This window comes from Alosa pseudoharengus, unplaced genomic scaffold (genome assembly GCF_046254945.1).
Source record: "Alosa pseudoharengus isolate Yale_2024_CS ecotype anadromous, Long Island Sound unplaced genomic scaffold, YU_APseudo_1.1 YU_APseudo_1.1_scf_23, whole genome shotgun sequence".
Classification (NCBI taxonomy): Eukaryota; Metazoa; Chordata; class Actinopteri; order Clupeiformes; family Clupeidae; genus Alosa; species Alosa pseudoharengus.
In genome coordinates, this window is record NW_027468685.1 from 1296838 (window position 1) to 1312102 (window position 15265).

General features: G+C 40.6%; 1 long non-coding RNA gene across 1 annotated transcript; it reads left to right on the forward strand.

Moving 5' to 3' along the window:
- Positions 1-201: 201 nt before the first annotated feature.
- Positions 202-13927, forward strand: LOC143140307 (uncharacterized). Its single transcript, XR_012990632.1, has 4 exons — positions 202-998; positions 1156-3357; positions 3529-5730; positions 5902-13927. It is a non-coding gene; the product is annotated as an uncharacterized LOC143140307 (long non-coding RNA).
- The last annotated feature ends 1338 nt before the right edge of the window (positions 13928-15265 follow it).

Below are 15265 nucleotides of genomic sequence, written 5' to 3' on the forward strand. Positions count from 1 at the left end.
TGGGGCTGAGCAATTTACAGAAATATGTGCTGTGTGATTTACGGAAATAAATGCCATTTTTTATTTAGTGATGAAAAATGACCTTTCTGCGCTCCATATCTGTGACACGAACTGATCTGACCTGACCCGAGGTTGCGTGTTAGTCTGCGTGCCTATGTGTATGCAATCATAATAATTCTCAACTTTTTACTGCATTGCCATGAACAAAGTAAAGGCAAAAAAGGTGTTTATTTGTTGAACAAATTGCCTTGAATTGGATGCTATGCAGGAATTTGCTAGGATCTCAAAACCGCGTTGGATAGCGTTGGATTATAAACATGCTTTGCCACAAGAACAGACAAAAACGTGGGGTAAGTCCAGCTATATGAAGTTATTATTTTACTGTCACTTCGTCTGTTTTATAACCCAGAAGGATGTACTTGGTATCAATAGATAGCTCTGAGTCTCCTCTTTCATCTGACATGCATGGCATATCTATGCGATCACGGGTCCGCGAGTAATTCAAACGAGAGTAATGGGTGTGCAGGTGAACGCAGAGAAGTATAGACTGTAAATATGATGCAATTTAATTTAATTTCATGATTTTTTTTCATTTTCATACTTGATCGTACAGACAAGTGTGTAGTCTCGTTGGAAAGCCCCACTTCTGCTCTATCATGCAATAAAGGTTTCATCTCGCTGCGATGAACAGTTCCGGAGCAATGTAACAGAGAAGAAAGGGTGTGTTTTTTGACGCACTTTGCGTCAATCGGGTTCTAAGGGTTAACCATTCAGTTATTTTGAATGTTTTGACCTCATTTGGTTGGCAGTTTAATCTTCTAGTTTCTGTGTCCTGTCTGTATATATTGTTTGCTCACGAAAAGATTTTTATGTTGATTTTTACGTTGATATGCCTTCCCCTGCTGTTTGTCATAGGTATGAATGACAGAGAGGACGGGAGGAGTCTAGGGCTCCTGATGAGAGACCTAGTGTCATGCCTGATCTGGAATCATCTGCAGGTATGCCAAACTCCTAATTTGATTCATTCATAAACTTTCACTGTTAGTTTGTTACACAATGTGTCTACCTTTCCTTAATAAAACCCCTTTCAACTTGTTGTAAGTTATTGTGTGTTTGTATGTATGTCTCTCTCTCTCTCTCTCTGTCCTTCTTTAGATGAGCTTGCCCCTGAGAACACTCTGGAAGGGCAATACAGAGAGCTGCAGGAGGACTACTCCTCAGTGAAAAAAGAGCTGGAGGCCGTACGAGAGGAAAACCGGCAGCTGAAAGAGAAACGGAGGAACTCGAAATTCGGGTTTGCTTCCATTTCAGACCCTCTCTCTCTCTGTCTCTCTCTCTGTGCGCATGTGGAGTGAGTGGGCGGAGCTGGAGCGCTTGTGAGTGAGTAAGGACTTGGCCGCTGTGCCAGGAACGACTGTGTTCTAATCTTTATTTTCTATCTTTTGTCTATCTTTATGTTTGTTTGTCTTTTGTGTGTTTGCTTGTGTTGGTACTTGTGATAACTTTATTAGTAAAGTAAGATCGTATTTAGCCTACCTGGGCGTCTGCTTCCACCTCTGGGAGCACGCTGACCCAGGTATGGTAAACTTAGGGTTTCTTACGCGGCGGCATGCCGTTAAAATACCCACAACAACTAGTGTTGAGGACTGCAGCTTAGCCATTGGGGAGATGGTTGGCCATGATAATATACTTTCTGCTTCACGTATGAATAATGCGGTTGTGCTGTTCCTAGGATCAGTAGATATGGCTCAAGATGTGGTTGAGCGAGGAGTTGTGATAAATGAAGAATTTATTTCTGTTCTTCCTTTATCAACGCCAGCCAAAAAAGTGTGTCGAATGTGCCACCCTTCATTAGTGACAAAGTTCTTTCTGAGAATCTTGCCAGGTATGGCAAGTTAGTTTCACCAATAAAGAAAATGTCCATCGCGTCTAAATCGCCGTTGTTGAAACATGTTGTTTCTTTCAGGCGCTCTGTGTACATGATCTTGAAAAACACTGAAATTGACATGACTCTAAATTGGAAGATTGATGGTTTTTATTACACTATCTATGTCTCTACAAATTCAATGAAATGCTTTGGTTGTGGCCAGGTAGGCCATCTAATAAGGGCATGTCCAGAAAAACAGACAGAACCTGGAACGTCAAATGACGAAAATAGTGCTAGTGTTTCTGCTACTACTAATGAATCAGCCGAACAAAATAACGCACAGACCACGCCAGTGGTGGATAATGAACCAAAAGAGGTTACCGATCTTGTACAGATTGATAAAAATGGTAATGATCATCAAGAACCTCCAAAAGATGTTGGTAGTGAGTTGATTGATACAGAGGCTGGTGAGAGTAGGCCTACGCAAAGTACACAGGGCAGTACTAGTTCTGTGAGTGACATTGATCAAATATTTGGCAAAGTTGATTGTGAAAGTTCCTTAATGGACACCGATGATGCACTTTTTAAAATGCCTAGAAAAAGAAAAGGATCCCGTGCTAGGGGTTGCGTGTTAGTCTGCGTGCCTATGTGTATGCAATCATAATAATTCTCAACTTTTTACTGCATTGCCATGAACAAAGTAAAGGCAAAAAAGGTGTTTATTTGTTGAACAAATTGCCTTGAATTGGATGCTATGCAGGAATTTGCTAGGATCTCAAAACCGCGTTGGATAGCGTTGGATTATAAACATGCTTTGCCACAAGAACAGACAAAAACGTGGGGTAAGTCCAGCTATATGAAGTTATTATTTTACTGTCACTTCGTCTGTTTTATAACCCAGAAGGATGTACTTGGTATCAATAGATAGCTCTGAGTCTCCTCTTTCATCTGACATGCATGGCATATCTATGCGATCACGGGTCCGCGAGTAATTCAAACGAGAGTAATGGGTGTGCAGGTGAACGCAGAGAAGTATAGACTGTAAATATGATGCAATTTAATTTAATTTCATGATTTTTTTTCATTTTCATACTTGATCGTACAGACAAGTGTGTAGTCTCGTTGGAAAGCCCCACTTCTGCTCTATCATGCAATAAAGGTTTCATCTCGCTGCGATGAACAGTTCCGGAGCAATGTAACAGAGAAGAAAGGGTGTGTTTTTTGACGCACTTTGCGTCAATCGGGTTCTAAGGGTTAACCATTCAGTTATTTTGAATGTTTTGACCTCATTTGGTTGGCAGTTTAATCTTCTAGTTTCTGTGTCCTGTCTGTATATATTGTTTGCTCACGAAAAGATTTTTATGTTGATTTTTACGTTGATATGCCTTCCCCTGCTGTTTGTCATAGGTATGAATGACAGAGAGGACGGGAGGAGTCTAGGGCTCCTGATGAGAGACCTAGTGTCATGCCTGATCTGGAATCATCTGCAGGTATGCCAAACTCCTAATTTGATTCATTCATAAACTTTCACTGTTAGTTTGTTACACAATGTGTCTACCTTTCCTTAATAAAACCCCTTTCAACTTGTTGTAAGTTATTGTGTGTTTGTATGTATGTCTGTCTCTCTCTCTCTCTCTCTCTCTCTCTCTGTCCTTCTTTAGATGAGCTTGCCCCTGAGAACACTCTGGAAGGGCAATACAGAGAGCTGCAGGAGGACTACTCCTCAGTGAAAAAAGAGCTGGAGGCCGTACGAGAGGAAAACCGGCAGCTGAAAGAGAAACGGAGGAACTCGAAATTCGGGTTTGCTTCCATTTCAGACCCTCTCTCTCTCTGTCTCTCTCTCTGTGCGCATGTGGAGTGAGTGGGCGGAGCTGGAGCGCTTGTGAGTGAGTAAGGACTTGGCCGCTGTGCCAGGAACGACTGTGTTCTAATCTTTATTTTCTATCTTTTGTCTATCTTTATGTTTGTTTGTCTTTTGTGTGTTTGCTTGTGTTGGTACTTGTGATAACTTTATTAGTAAAGTAAGATCGTATTTAGCCTACCTGGGCGTCTGCTTCCACCTCTGGGAGCACGCTGACCCAGGTATGGTAAACTTAGGGTTTCTTACGCGGCGGCATGCCGTTAAAATACCCACAACAACTAGTGTTGAGGACTGCAGCTTAGCCATTGGGGAGATGGTTGGCCATGATAATATACTTTCTGCTTCACGTATGAATAATGCGGTTGTGCTGTTCCTAGGATCAGTAGATATGGCTCAAGATGTGGTTGAGCGAGGAGTTGTGATAAATGAAGAATTTATTTCTGTTCTTCCTTTATCAACGCCAGCCAAAAAAGTGTGTCGAATGTGCCACCCTTCATTAGTGACAAAGTTCTTTCTGAGAATCTTGCCAGGTATGGCAAGTTAGTTTCACCAATAAAGAAAATGTCCATCGCGTCTAAATCGCCGTTGTTGAAACATGTTGTTTCTTTCAGGCGCTCTGTGTACATGATCTTGAAAAACACTGAAATTGACATGACTCTAAATTGGAAGATTGATGGTTTTTATTACACTATCTATGTCTCTACAAATTCAATGAAATGCTTTGGTTGTGGCCAGGTAGGCCATCTAATAAGGGCATGTCCAGAAAAACAGACAGAACCTGGAACGTCAAATGACGAAAATAGTGCTAGTGTTTCTGCTACTACTAATGAATCAGCCGAACAAAATAACGCACAGACCACGCCAGTGGTGGATAATGAACCAAAAGAGGTTACCGATCTTGTACAGATTGATAAAAATGGTAATGATCATCAAGAACCTCCAAAAGATGTTGGTAGTGAGTTGATTGATACAGAGGCTGGTGAGAGTAGGCCTACGCAAAGTACACAGGGCAGTACTAGTTCTGTGAGTGACATTGATCAAATATTTGGCAAAGTTGATTGTGAAAGTTCCTTAATGGACACCGATGATGCACTTTTTAAAATGCCTAGAAAAAGAAAAGGATCCCGTGCTAGGGGTTGCGTGTTAGTCTGCGTGCCTATGTGTATGCAATCATAATAATTCTCAACTTTTTACTGCATTGCCATGAACAAAGTAAAGGCAAAAAAGGTGTTTATTTGTTGAACAAATTGCCTTGAATTGGATGCTATGCAGGAATTTGCTAGGATCTCAAAACCGCGTTGGATAGCGTTGGATTATAAACATGCTTTGCCACAAGAACAGACAAAAACGTGGGGTAAGTCCAGCTATATGAAGTTATTATTTTACTGTCACTTCGTCTGTTTTATAACCCAGAAGGATGTACTTGGTATCAATAGATAGCTCTGAGTCTCCTCTTTCATCTGACATGCATGGCATATCTATGCGATCACGGGTCCGCGAGTAATTCAAACGAGAGTAATGGGTGTGCAGGTGAACGCAGAGAAGTATAGACTGTAAATATGATGCAATTTAATTTAATTTCATGATTTTTTTTCATTTTCATACTTGATCGTACAGACAAGTGTGTAGTCTCGTTGGAAAGCCCCACTTCTGCTCTATCATGCAATAAAGGTTTCATCTCGCTGCGATGAACAGTTCCGGAGCAATGTAACAGAGAAGAAAGGGTGTGTTTTTTGACGCACTTTGCGTCAATCGGGTTCTAAGGGTTAACCATTCAGTTATTTTGAATGTTTTGACCTCATTTGGTTGGCAGTTTAATCTTCTAGTTTCTGTGTCCTGTCTGTATATATTGTTTGCTCACGAAAAGATTTTTATGTTGATTTTTACGTTGATATGCCTTCCCCTGCTGTTTGTCATAGGTATGAATGACAGAGAGGACGGGAGGAGTCTAGGGCTCCTGATGAGAGACCTAGTGTCATGCCTGATCTGGAATCATCTGCAGGTATGCCAAACTCCTAATTTGATTCATTCATAAACTTTCACTGTTAGTTTGTTACACAATGTGTCTACCTTTCCTTAATAAAACCCCTTTCAACTTGTTGTAAGTTATTGTGTGTTTGTATGTATGTCTGTCTCTCTCTCTCTCTCTCTCTCTCTCTCTGTCCTTCTTTAGATGAGCTTGCCCCTGAGAACACTCTGGAAGGGCAATACAGAGAGCTGCAGGAGGACTACTCCTCAGTGAAAAAAGAGCTGGAGGCCGTACGAGAGGAAAACCGGCAGCTGAAAGAGAAACGGAGGAACTCGAAATTCGGGTTTGCTTCCATTTCAGACCCTCTCTCTCTCTGTCTCTCTCTCTGTGCGCATGTGGAGTGAGTGGGCGGAGCTGGAGCGCTTGTGAGTGAGTAAGGACTTGGCCGCTGTGCCAGGAACGACTGTGTTCTAATCTTTATTTTCTATCTTTTGTCTATCTTTATGTTTGTTTGTCTTTTGTGTGTTTGCTTGTGTTGGTACTTGTGATAACTTTATTAGTAAAGTAAGATCGTATTTAGCCTACCTGGGCGTCTGCTTCCACCTCTGGGAGCACGCTGACCCAGGTATGGTAAACTTAGGGTTTCTTACGCGGCGGCATGCCGTTAAAATACCCACAACAACTAGTGTTGAGGACTGCAGCTTAGCCATTGGGGAGATGGTTGGCCATGATAATATACTTTCTGCTTCACGTATGAATAATGCGGTTGTGCTGTTCCTAGGATCAGTAGATATGGCTCAAGATGTGGTTGAGCGAGGAGTTGTGATAAATGAAGAATTTATTTCTGTTCTTCCTTTATCAACGCCAGCCAAAAAAGTGTGTCGAATGTGCCACCCTTCATTAGTGACAAAGTTCTTTCTGAGAATCTTGCCAGGTATGGCAAGTTAGTTTCACCAATAAAGAAAATGTCCATCGCGTCTAAATCGCCGTTGTTGAAACATGTTGTTTCTTTCAGGCGCTCTGTGTACATGATCTTGAAAAACACTGAAATTGACATGACTCTAAATTGGAAGATTGATGGTTTTTATTACACTATCTATGTCTCTACAAATTCAATGAAATGCTTTGGTTGTGGCCAGGTAGGCCATCTAATAAGGGCATGTCCAGAAAAACAGACAGAACCTGGAACGTCAAATGACGAAAATAGTGCTAGTGTTTCTGCTACTACTAATGAATCAGCCGAACAAAATAACGCACAGACCACGCCAGTGGTGGATAATGAACCAAAAGAGGTTACCGATCTTGTACAGATTGATAAAAATGGTAATGATCATCAAGAACCTCCAAAAGATGTTGGTAGTGAGTTGATTGATACAGAGGCTGGTGAGAGTAGGCCTACGCAAAGTACACAGGGCAGTACTAGTTCTGTGAGTGACATTGATCAAATATTTGGCAAAGTTGATTGTGAAAGTTCCTTAATGGACACCGATGATGCACTTTTTAAAATGCCTAGAAAAAGAAAAGGATCCCGTGCTAGTAATCGCAAAGCGAAAAAGAGCGAGCTTACAGAAACGAGACAAACTGATGCTGAGAGTGAAAGCGATTATTCCTCTGACTGTAGCATTACATGTAGTGTCCGTCAGAGTGGTTACTCAAATCAGTCGTACACTGTAGACGATATTAAGTCGTTCCTTAAAAAAACCAAGCAAGCACGACAAGTGCGTATTGATGATCACTTTCCTGACGTTGATTTATTTATTGATAAAACAAAATTATACATGGGAGAAGGCCACTTTACTGATCAAGAAGTATATCGTCTCAGAAAATTGTTAACTAAGTTAAATGCTGACACTGATGAGAAAGCCTAAGTCCCTTAGAGTCCCTTAGTATTATGATGCGGGTCCCTTAGAGTCCCTTAGTATTATGATGCGGGTCCCTTAGAGTCCCTTAGTATTATGATGCGGGTGATGAGAAAGCCTAAGTCCCTTAGAGTCCCTTAGTATTATGATGCGGGTCCCTTAGAGTCCCTTAGTATTATGATGCGGGTCCCTTAGAGTCCCTTAGTATTATGATGCGGGTCCCTTAGAGTCCCTTAGTATTATGATGCGGGTCCCTTAGAGTCCCTTAGTATTATGATGCGGGTCCCTTAGAGTCCTTTAGTATTATGATGCGGGTCCCTTAGAGTCCTTTAGTATTATGATGCGGGTCCCTTAGAGTCCCTTAGTATTATGATGCGTGTCCCTTAGAGTCCCTTAGTATTATGATGCGGGTCCCTTAGAGTCCCTTAGTATTATGATGCGGGTCCCTTAGAGTCCCTTAGTATTATGATGCGGGTCCCTTAGAGTCCCTTAGTATTATGATGCGGGTCCCTTAGAGTCCTTTAGTATTATGATGCGGGTCCCTTAGAGTCCCTTAGTATTATGATGCGGGTCCCTTAGAGTCCCTTAGTATTATGATGCGGGTCCCTTAGAGTCCCTTAGTATTATGATGCGGGTCCCTTAGAGTCCCTTAGTATTATGATGCGGGTCCCTTAGAGTCCTTTAGTATTATGATGCGGGTCCCTTAGAGTCCCTTAGTATTATGATGCGTTGATCTTGTGTGTGTTTTGTTGGTTCTTTTCTTTCTCTTCTTTGCGCCTGATTTTCGTGTCGCATCTTTAAACATGACTAGACAGAGTTTGAAAAGAATAGAATTGTTTGAGACAATCAAGCAAAAAAATATTGATGTAATTTTATTGCAAGAAATGCATACTGACGTTATAAATGCTGCTGATTTGGGTAAAGGAGTTTAAAGGACAAATGTTTTTAAGCCATAATACTGCAAATAGTGGAGGGGTTGCTATATTATTTTCAGACAGATGCACCCCTGTTTCATATCAAGTTGATGATATTCTAAAAGGTAGACTGCTTAAAGCAAGAGCTCAGTTTGAGGTGTGTGTTTATTTGTGTTTATGTTTGTTTGGTGTTTATTTGTGTTTATGTTTGTTTGGTGTTTATTTGTGTTTATGTTTGTTTGGTGTTTATTTGTGTTTATGCACCAACAATGGCCACTGAGAGAATGTGTTTTTTAAATGCATTAGATAACGTTTTAAAGAACTGTGATTCTAATGAATTACTACTGGTTGGGGGAGATTTTAATTGTACAGAATATGTACATGATAGAAATCATATTGAGCCCCATATGCCATCAAGGAAAAGACTCATTGAGCTAAAGGCCACATATGATCTCATTGATATTTGGCGAAATCTTCATAAAAATCAGAGACAATATACATGGGCCCATTCCTATAATAATTCCCTGTCTTTAGCCAGACTTGATAAGTTTTATAGCTTTAAAAATCACCTTAGTGCCTATAAGAGTTGTCTGATTATCCCAGTGGGTTTCTCAGATCATTGTATGGTTTTATGCACATTGTCTTTAAGTTCAGTTAAGCCCAAAAGTGCTTACTGGCATTTCAATAATGTACTGTTGGAAGATAATTATTTTAAAGAAGTGTTTTCTTTTTTTTGGAATGAGTTTAGATTAGAAAAAGAGCATTTTCCTTCATTGCAGCAGTGGTGGGAAATGGGAAAAATCAAAATCAAACAGTTGTGTCAACAGTACACATTCAATGCCGCTAGAGACATAACCATATCTCAGAAAATTTTAGAAAGTAAAATTATGAAACTTCAGAATCTGGCTGATACTACAAGTGATCAACAACATTTTGAAGCTATTAAACTACAGAAAATTGAATGAAATGATCTCCTGGAGAAAAAGGCACAGGGCGCTTTGGTCCGATCACGCTTCCAAAATATTTCAGAGATGGATGCTCCTTCTAAATTTTTCTTTGGTTTTGAAAGGAAAAATGGGCAAAGGAGGCACATTAATGCATTACGGTCACAATCAGGGGTTTTATTAACTGAAACACCTGATATAAGGAAGCATGCTGTCAAATTTTATTCAGAATTATTTAAAAGTGAATATGAAGAGAAGCTAGAATTGAATGATCTCTTTTTCAAAGATTTGCCAAAATTGAGAAAAGATTTGGCTGATGAGCTTGACAGAGTGTTGACTCTTAAGGAGCTACATGCAGCTGTTATGGGTATGGAAAATGGGCGTACACCTGGGATTGATGGCTTACCAGCCAAAGTCCCTTTGGTCAGTCATAGGGCAGGACTTGCTGGACACGCTGAATGCCAGTGTGGCAGAGGGAAAGCTCCCTTTAAGTTGTCGCAGAGCAGTCCTGGCCCTGGTGCCCAAGAAGGGTGACCTGACTGAGCTGAAACAGTGGCGACCCCTATCCCTGCATAGACAGTCGAATCTTTTCTAAAACATTGGCCACAAGGCTGAGTAAAGTGATGGGTGAAATTATTCATTTGGACCAAACGTTCTGTGTGCCGGGAAGGTCAATTTTTGATAATATCTTTTTGATCCGTGATACGTTAGAGCTTTATAGTATATTTCAGAAAAAGTTAGGTATTTTGTTTTTAGATCAAGAGAAAGCATTTGACCGTGTTGAGCATAACTATTTTTACAAGGTTTTAGAGGTTTTTGGTTTTAACTCTGGCTTCATTAACATGATAAAGGTTATGTACAGTGACATTGAAAATTTACTGAAGATTAATGGCGGCTTGAGCTCACCTTTTAAAGTAAATAGAGGTATAAGGCAAGGTTGCTCCTTATCAGGGATGTTATATGCTCTATCAATTGAACCACTGTTGCACAGATTAAGAGCTGAAATCTCTGGTACCTCCATAACAAATTGTAACACTGTTTTACGTCTTTCAGCATATGCTGATGATTTGGTGGTGATGATAGATAACCAAAGAGATATGGACATACTCAACAATATTGTTAAGGATTTTGGACTATTATCATCTGCTAAAGTCAATTGGAATAAAAGTGAGACCATTTTAGTGGGTAATTGGAGTTGTCAACCTCCAAAACTCCCAGATGGGCTTACTTGGACAAAAGGAGGGTTCAGGTAGAGTCTTTTTAGGTGCACTCTAAAAAATGTTGGGTTAAAAATAACCCTAATATAACCCAGCCGCTGGTTAACTATTGGACCAACACCACATTGAGTTATCCTAACCCAATGGTCTGGGTACATTATTAAACCCAGCAGATTGGGTATGATTCTAACCCAAAACGCTGGGTTATATCAATACAACATTAGTTAAATTGGCACATAGACTGGGTAAAGGTAACCAATGTACTGGGTTATAACTATATAAATGTTGAGTAAAATTCACACAGTATATTGCGTGTAGATTCAACCCAAACCACTGGGTTATATCAACAGAACTGCTAGTTAAAATTACCAGTTGTCGGGTTTTCTAAACCCAGTATTTGGGTTGCATTGAGAGAAAATGGGCAACAAATAGCCATGCAATAAAACAGTTCGACATCATTATTTATTTCACAGTTTACTTTATTTTTGAACGGATAGCCTACTCTAAAAGCAGCATCAGCATGTGATAAGTCACTTCCATGAAGACAGCTAGATTCCATGGTCCATTTGGGGGTCAGCCCTGTCAATCAAAGAAAGAAAAAAGAGTGAATTAATCACTGCTATTGACAGAACTTTACAAAGACTTTCACGAACCATTATCAGTGAATGATGTTGACAAACATTACAAATCCGGAGACAAAATATTAGCGCAACACACTCGGAAACCATGACCACCTCATGGAGTTGTTTAACAGCAGACTGACAAACATACGTTCAGTAATAACGTTAGTGGCAGTGATAGTTCTACCGTTAGCTAGCTCATGTTAACACATTCAGTTAGTTAAATTCAAGTTGTCTGTAACGTTAATGTTACCACCAAAAACCACCCAGTAAGTTACATGGCTATAATATGAAGCTACCCTGAATGAATTAATATGTTGTTTGGCATGATGATTACCGTACGTGTGAAGAGACTACTTCGACTGTATACATTAGCTGACACACATGCTGCACTACCACGAAGCATTTAATTAACGTTAGCATACCAACCGTCTGCTAACGTTAACCTAGCCAGCTGTTGGTAGAACTATGCTAATTTTAGTTCGTTGTAAAAGTTTGTTTTGTTTCTGTTCAGCAGTTCATACCCAGTGAACACAGAACTATGTTTTTAAGAGTCTGTCTTTGTGTAGATTTAACATTAACATGAGCAGTAATTGTAAGTTAATGTTAGCTATCGTTAGCTGGCTTGAATGACACAATTCTTAACCTGCTCTGCTAGGCTGAACGAAATTGGCAGGCAGAATATCCATTCATATCACGAAGGGTATCTCTGGGTGGACTTTTAAAATCCGTCTGAATAATAATAATAAAAAAGTTAAAAGCAGATACATACCTTCCGAAATCGCCTGATTTCCACTGCATGTTGACAGCTGCTGGACTGCATGGACGGTTGAAAGAATAACGATTTCCCCCGAACTCTCAAATAACTATGCAGCTGTGTTAAAGTTACCCTGGTGCTGGGTAGTGTGCTCACGTCAGGTGGGGGAGAGGAGGGGCGCTGTCCTAAACTATCAACCCATCAAGCTGGGTTACAGAAAATAACCCAACATGAGTAAAACCAACCCCACACAATGACCCAACAGTTTCAACTCAGCGTTTGGGTTGAGAAAATAACCCAGCATTTTTTAGAGTGTGATCACAGTGCATTGCAGAAAAATTGGGATGGTGCTCTTGAAAAAATAAAAGGATGTCTGAATACGTGGAAATGGTTGGTGCCACAGTTGTCTTATAGGGGCCGATGTTTAGTGATAAACAACTTAGTGGCATCTTTCTTGTGGCACAGATTAATGTGTCTTGATCCACCAACAAACTTATTGTCAAAAATACAGGCACTCTTGATTGACTTCTTCTGGGACCGGCTACACCGGGTGCCCCAGAGCATACTGTATCTCCCCAAAGAAGAGGGTGGACAAGGGATCATTCACCTGTCCAGCAGGGGGCAGCATTTCGTCTGCAGTTTATTCAGCGCTTTCTCACAGGGCCTGAGAATTTGACCTGGAGAGGGGTGGCGTGTGAAATATTACATACCCTTGGAAATTTAGGACAGGATAAAACCTTGTTTTTAATGGACCACTCCAAATTGGACACAAATAGGCTACCGGTCTCTTATCGAGGACTGTTCAAGGTTTGGAATTTATTCAAGATCCAAAGGATACATAGGCTTTCCTCTTCGCAATGGCTTCTAAGAGAGCCTGTCACAAATGGAGCAAGACTTGATATTAAGCTATGGTTCTACTGTCCTTAATCAACGGCTCTGTCAAGCAAAGATAATAACATTATGTGATTTGGTGGGTGTATGTGGTCCTGGGCTTGACAATATTGAGGGCCTTGCAGCAGCAATAGGGGTAAGATCTGTACGAGTAATGGGGCAGACTTTGGCATGTTTGAGATCTGTTTTATCACCAGATGAGCATAAGGTTTTAAAAGACTATGGGAATGGGCTAATTCTGAGTCTAAGTAACTCCTTCCCCAGGTTGTCCTTATTGCCTAAAACAGATGAAAATGAGAAGTCTATTCTGTTCCCTACTGAGGAAATGGTAATGGTCCTGGATATTGTTAATGGGAGATCTATGTATAAAACATGTGTTAAAGTCTTAAACAAAAAAGTGGTTTATTCATAAAACTGATACACCTTGGCGTAATGTTTTAATGTTACAAGATAATGTTAAGCCTGAATGGAGAGCCTTGTACAAGCCGCCATTAACCAAAAAAATGGGTGATTTGCAATGGAGAATACTTCATGGTATTGTGGCAATAAATTATTTTGTGTCTATATTGAATCCGACAAGACTGTCCTTTTTGTTTACAAAGGGAAACAGTGTTCCATGCTTTCTTGTACTGCTTGAGGTTGGGTCCTTTTTTAGATTTTTTGGAAAAAATTGTTCAAATGTTTGGTGAATGTTTTTCAAATCAAATGTTTATTCTTGGTTTTAAGTATTGTAAGAAGAATAGTTCCAAGGCACAATTGATCAATTACATTTTAGGTAATGCAAAAATGGCTGTGTACATTAGTAGGAAAAAAAAAATAGAACAGGACTGTGACTATGATGCTGTGATTGTATTATTAAGACTGATAAAGTCAAGAATTCAAATGGATTTTAATTTTTACAAGTCTACATGTAACCTTGCAACTTTTGAACATATTTGGTGCTTTAATGGGGCGTTATGTTCCTAAATAATGATGAACAGGTCTTTATACTTGTATCATAAGAGGATACAGCGTTATTATATTTATTTTCTTTCATTTTTTGTTTTCTTTTTATTTGTGATTTGTGATTTTAAACATGTGATGTAACATGCATTTGATGCAATAAAGTTATTGTAAATTAAAAAAATTCTCTCTCTCTCTCTCGGTCTCTCTCTCTCTCTCTCTCGGTCTCTCTCTCTCTCTCTCTCGGTCTCTCTCTGTCTCTCTCTCGGTCGACTCTTTCTCATTCTCTCTTCTTCTCTTTTTTCTCTTTCACTTACCCACCCCCTCCCTCTCTCTCTTGCCTCACCCACACTCTCCCTCTCTCTCTCCAGTAGTACTCTGAGCCCAGCTGATGTGTGTGTCTGTGTGTGTGAGAGTGTGTGTCTGTGTGAGAGAGAGCGAGAGAGAGTGCGTGTGTTTGTTCGTGTGTGTGTGTGTGTATGTAGTGCGTGCGTGGTGTGTGTGTGTGTGCATGTGTGTGTGTGTGTATGTAGTGTGTGCGTGCGTGCGTGAGTGAGTGTGTGTGTGTGTAGACTCCGTGCTCAGCTGATTGCAGAGGCAGCACATTCCACATTATTATTACTTCACATGCCTGTGGCCCAGAAGGCCTCTGATTGGCTGGCCTGCCTCTGACACAGGGATAGAGACAGCCAATGAGCAGCCAGCTTTGGGGAGCAACTAGGAGAGAAGGAGAGACAGAGAGAGAGAGGGAGAGAGAGAGAGAGAGGGAGATACAGAGAGAGAGAGGGAGAGAGAGCGAGAGGGAGGGTGAGCGGGAGAAAGAGATTGATTGAGAGATTCAGGAACAGAGAGAGTAAATCAATGAGTTCTTATCCGAATGACTTTGCCTGGTGAACACGTTTGTGTGTGTGTGACGTTGCCTGGTGAGTATGTCTGTGTCATTTTGCACTCGTTTACCCCTGTACAGATTGATTGAATTGATTCAAATTGGCATCTGGCCCAGCTGAGGAGACACACACACACACACACACACACACACACATAATGCGCACATACACACACACATATACACACACCCTTGGTACAAATGCAATCGAACAAGTAAAAAGTTACATCTTGCCACATTCCTTGAATTTCCACAGCTCTTAAATTTCCCCTTGGGGATCAATAAAGTATCTATCTATCTATCTATTCCTGACTCAGGATGTATCAGAAGGTCCTTTCCTTAGCCCAGCTGAGGTCGATCTGCTAACTGATAATGTGATGAACTCATTACGCTCAACCCTAGACTCTGTAGCACCACTCACAAAGAGAATAAGAAAACGAGTAAGACGTGCTCCATGGTATGCCACGCAGACTGAAACCCTCAAACAAAAAGCGTGTAAACTAGAACAAAAAATGGAGCTTCACTTTTTGGCTGAAGC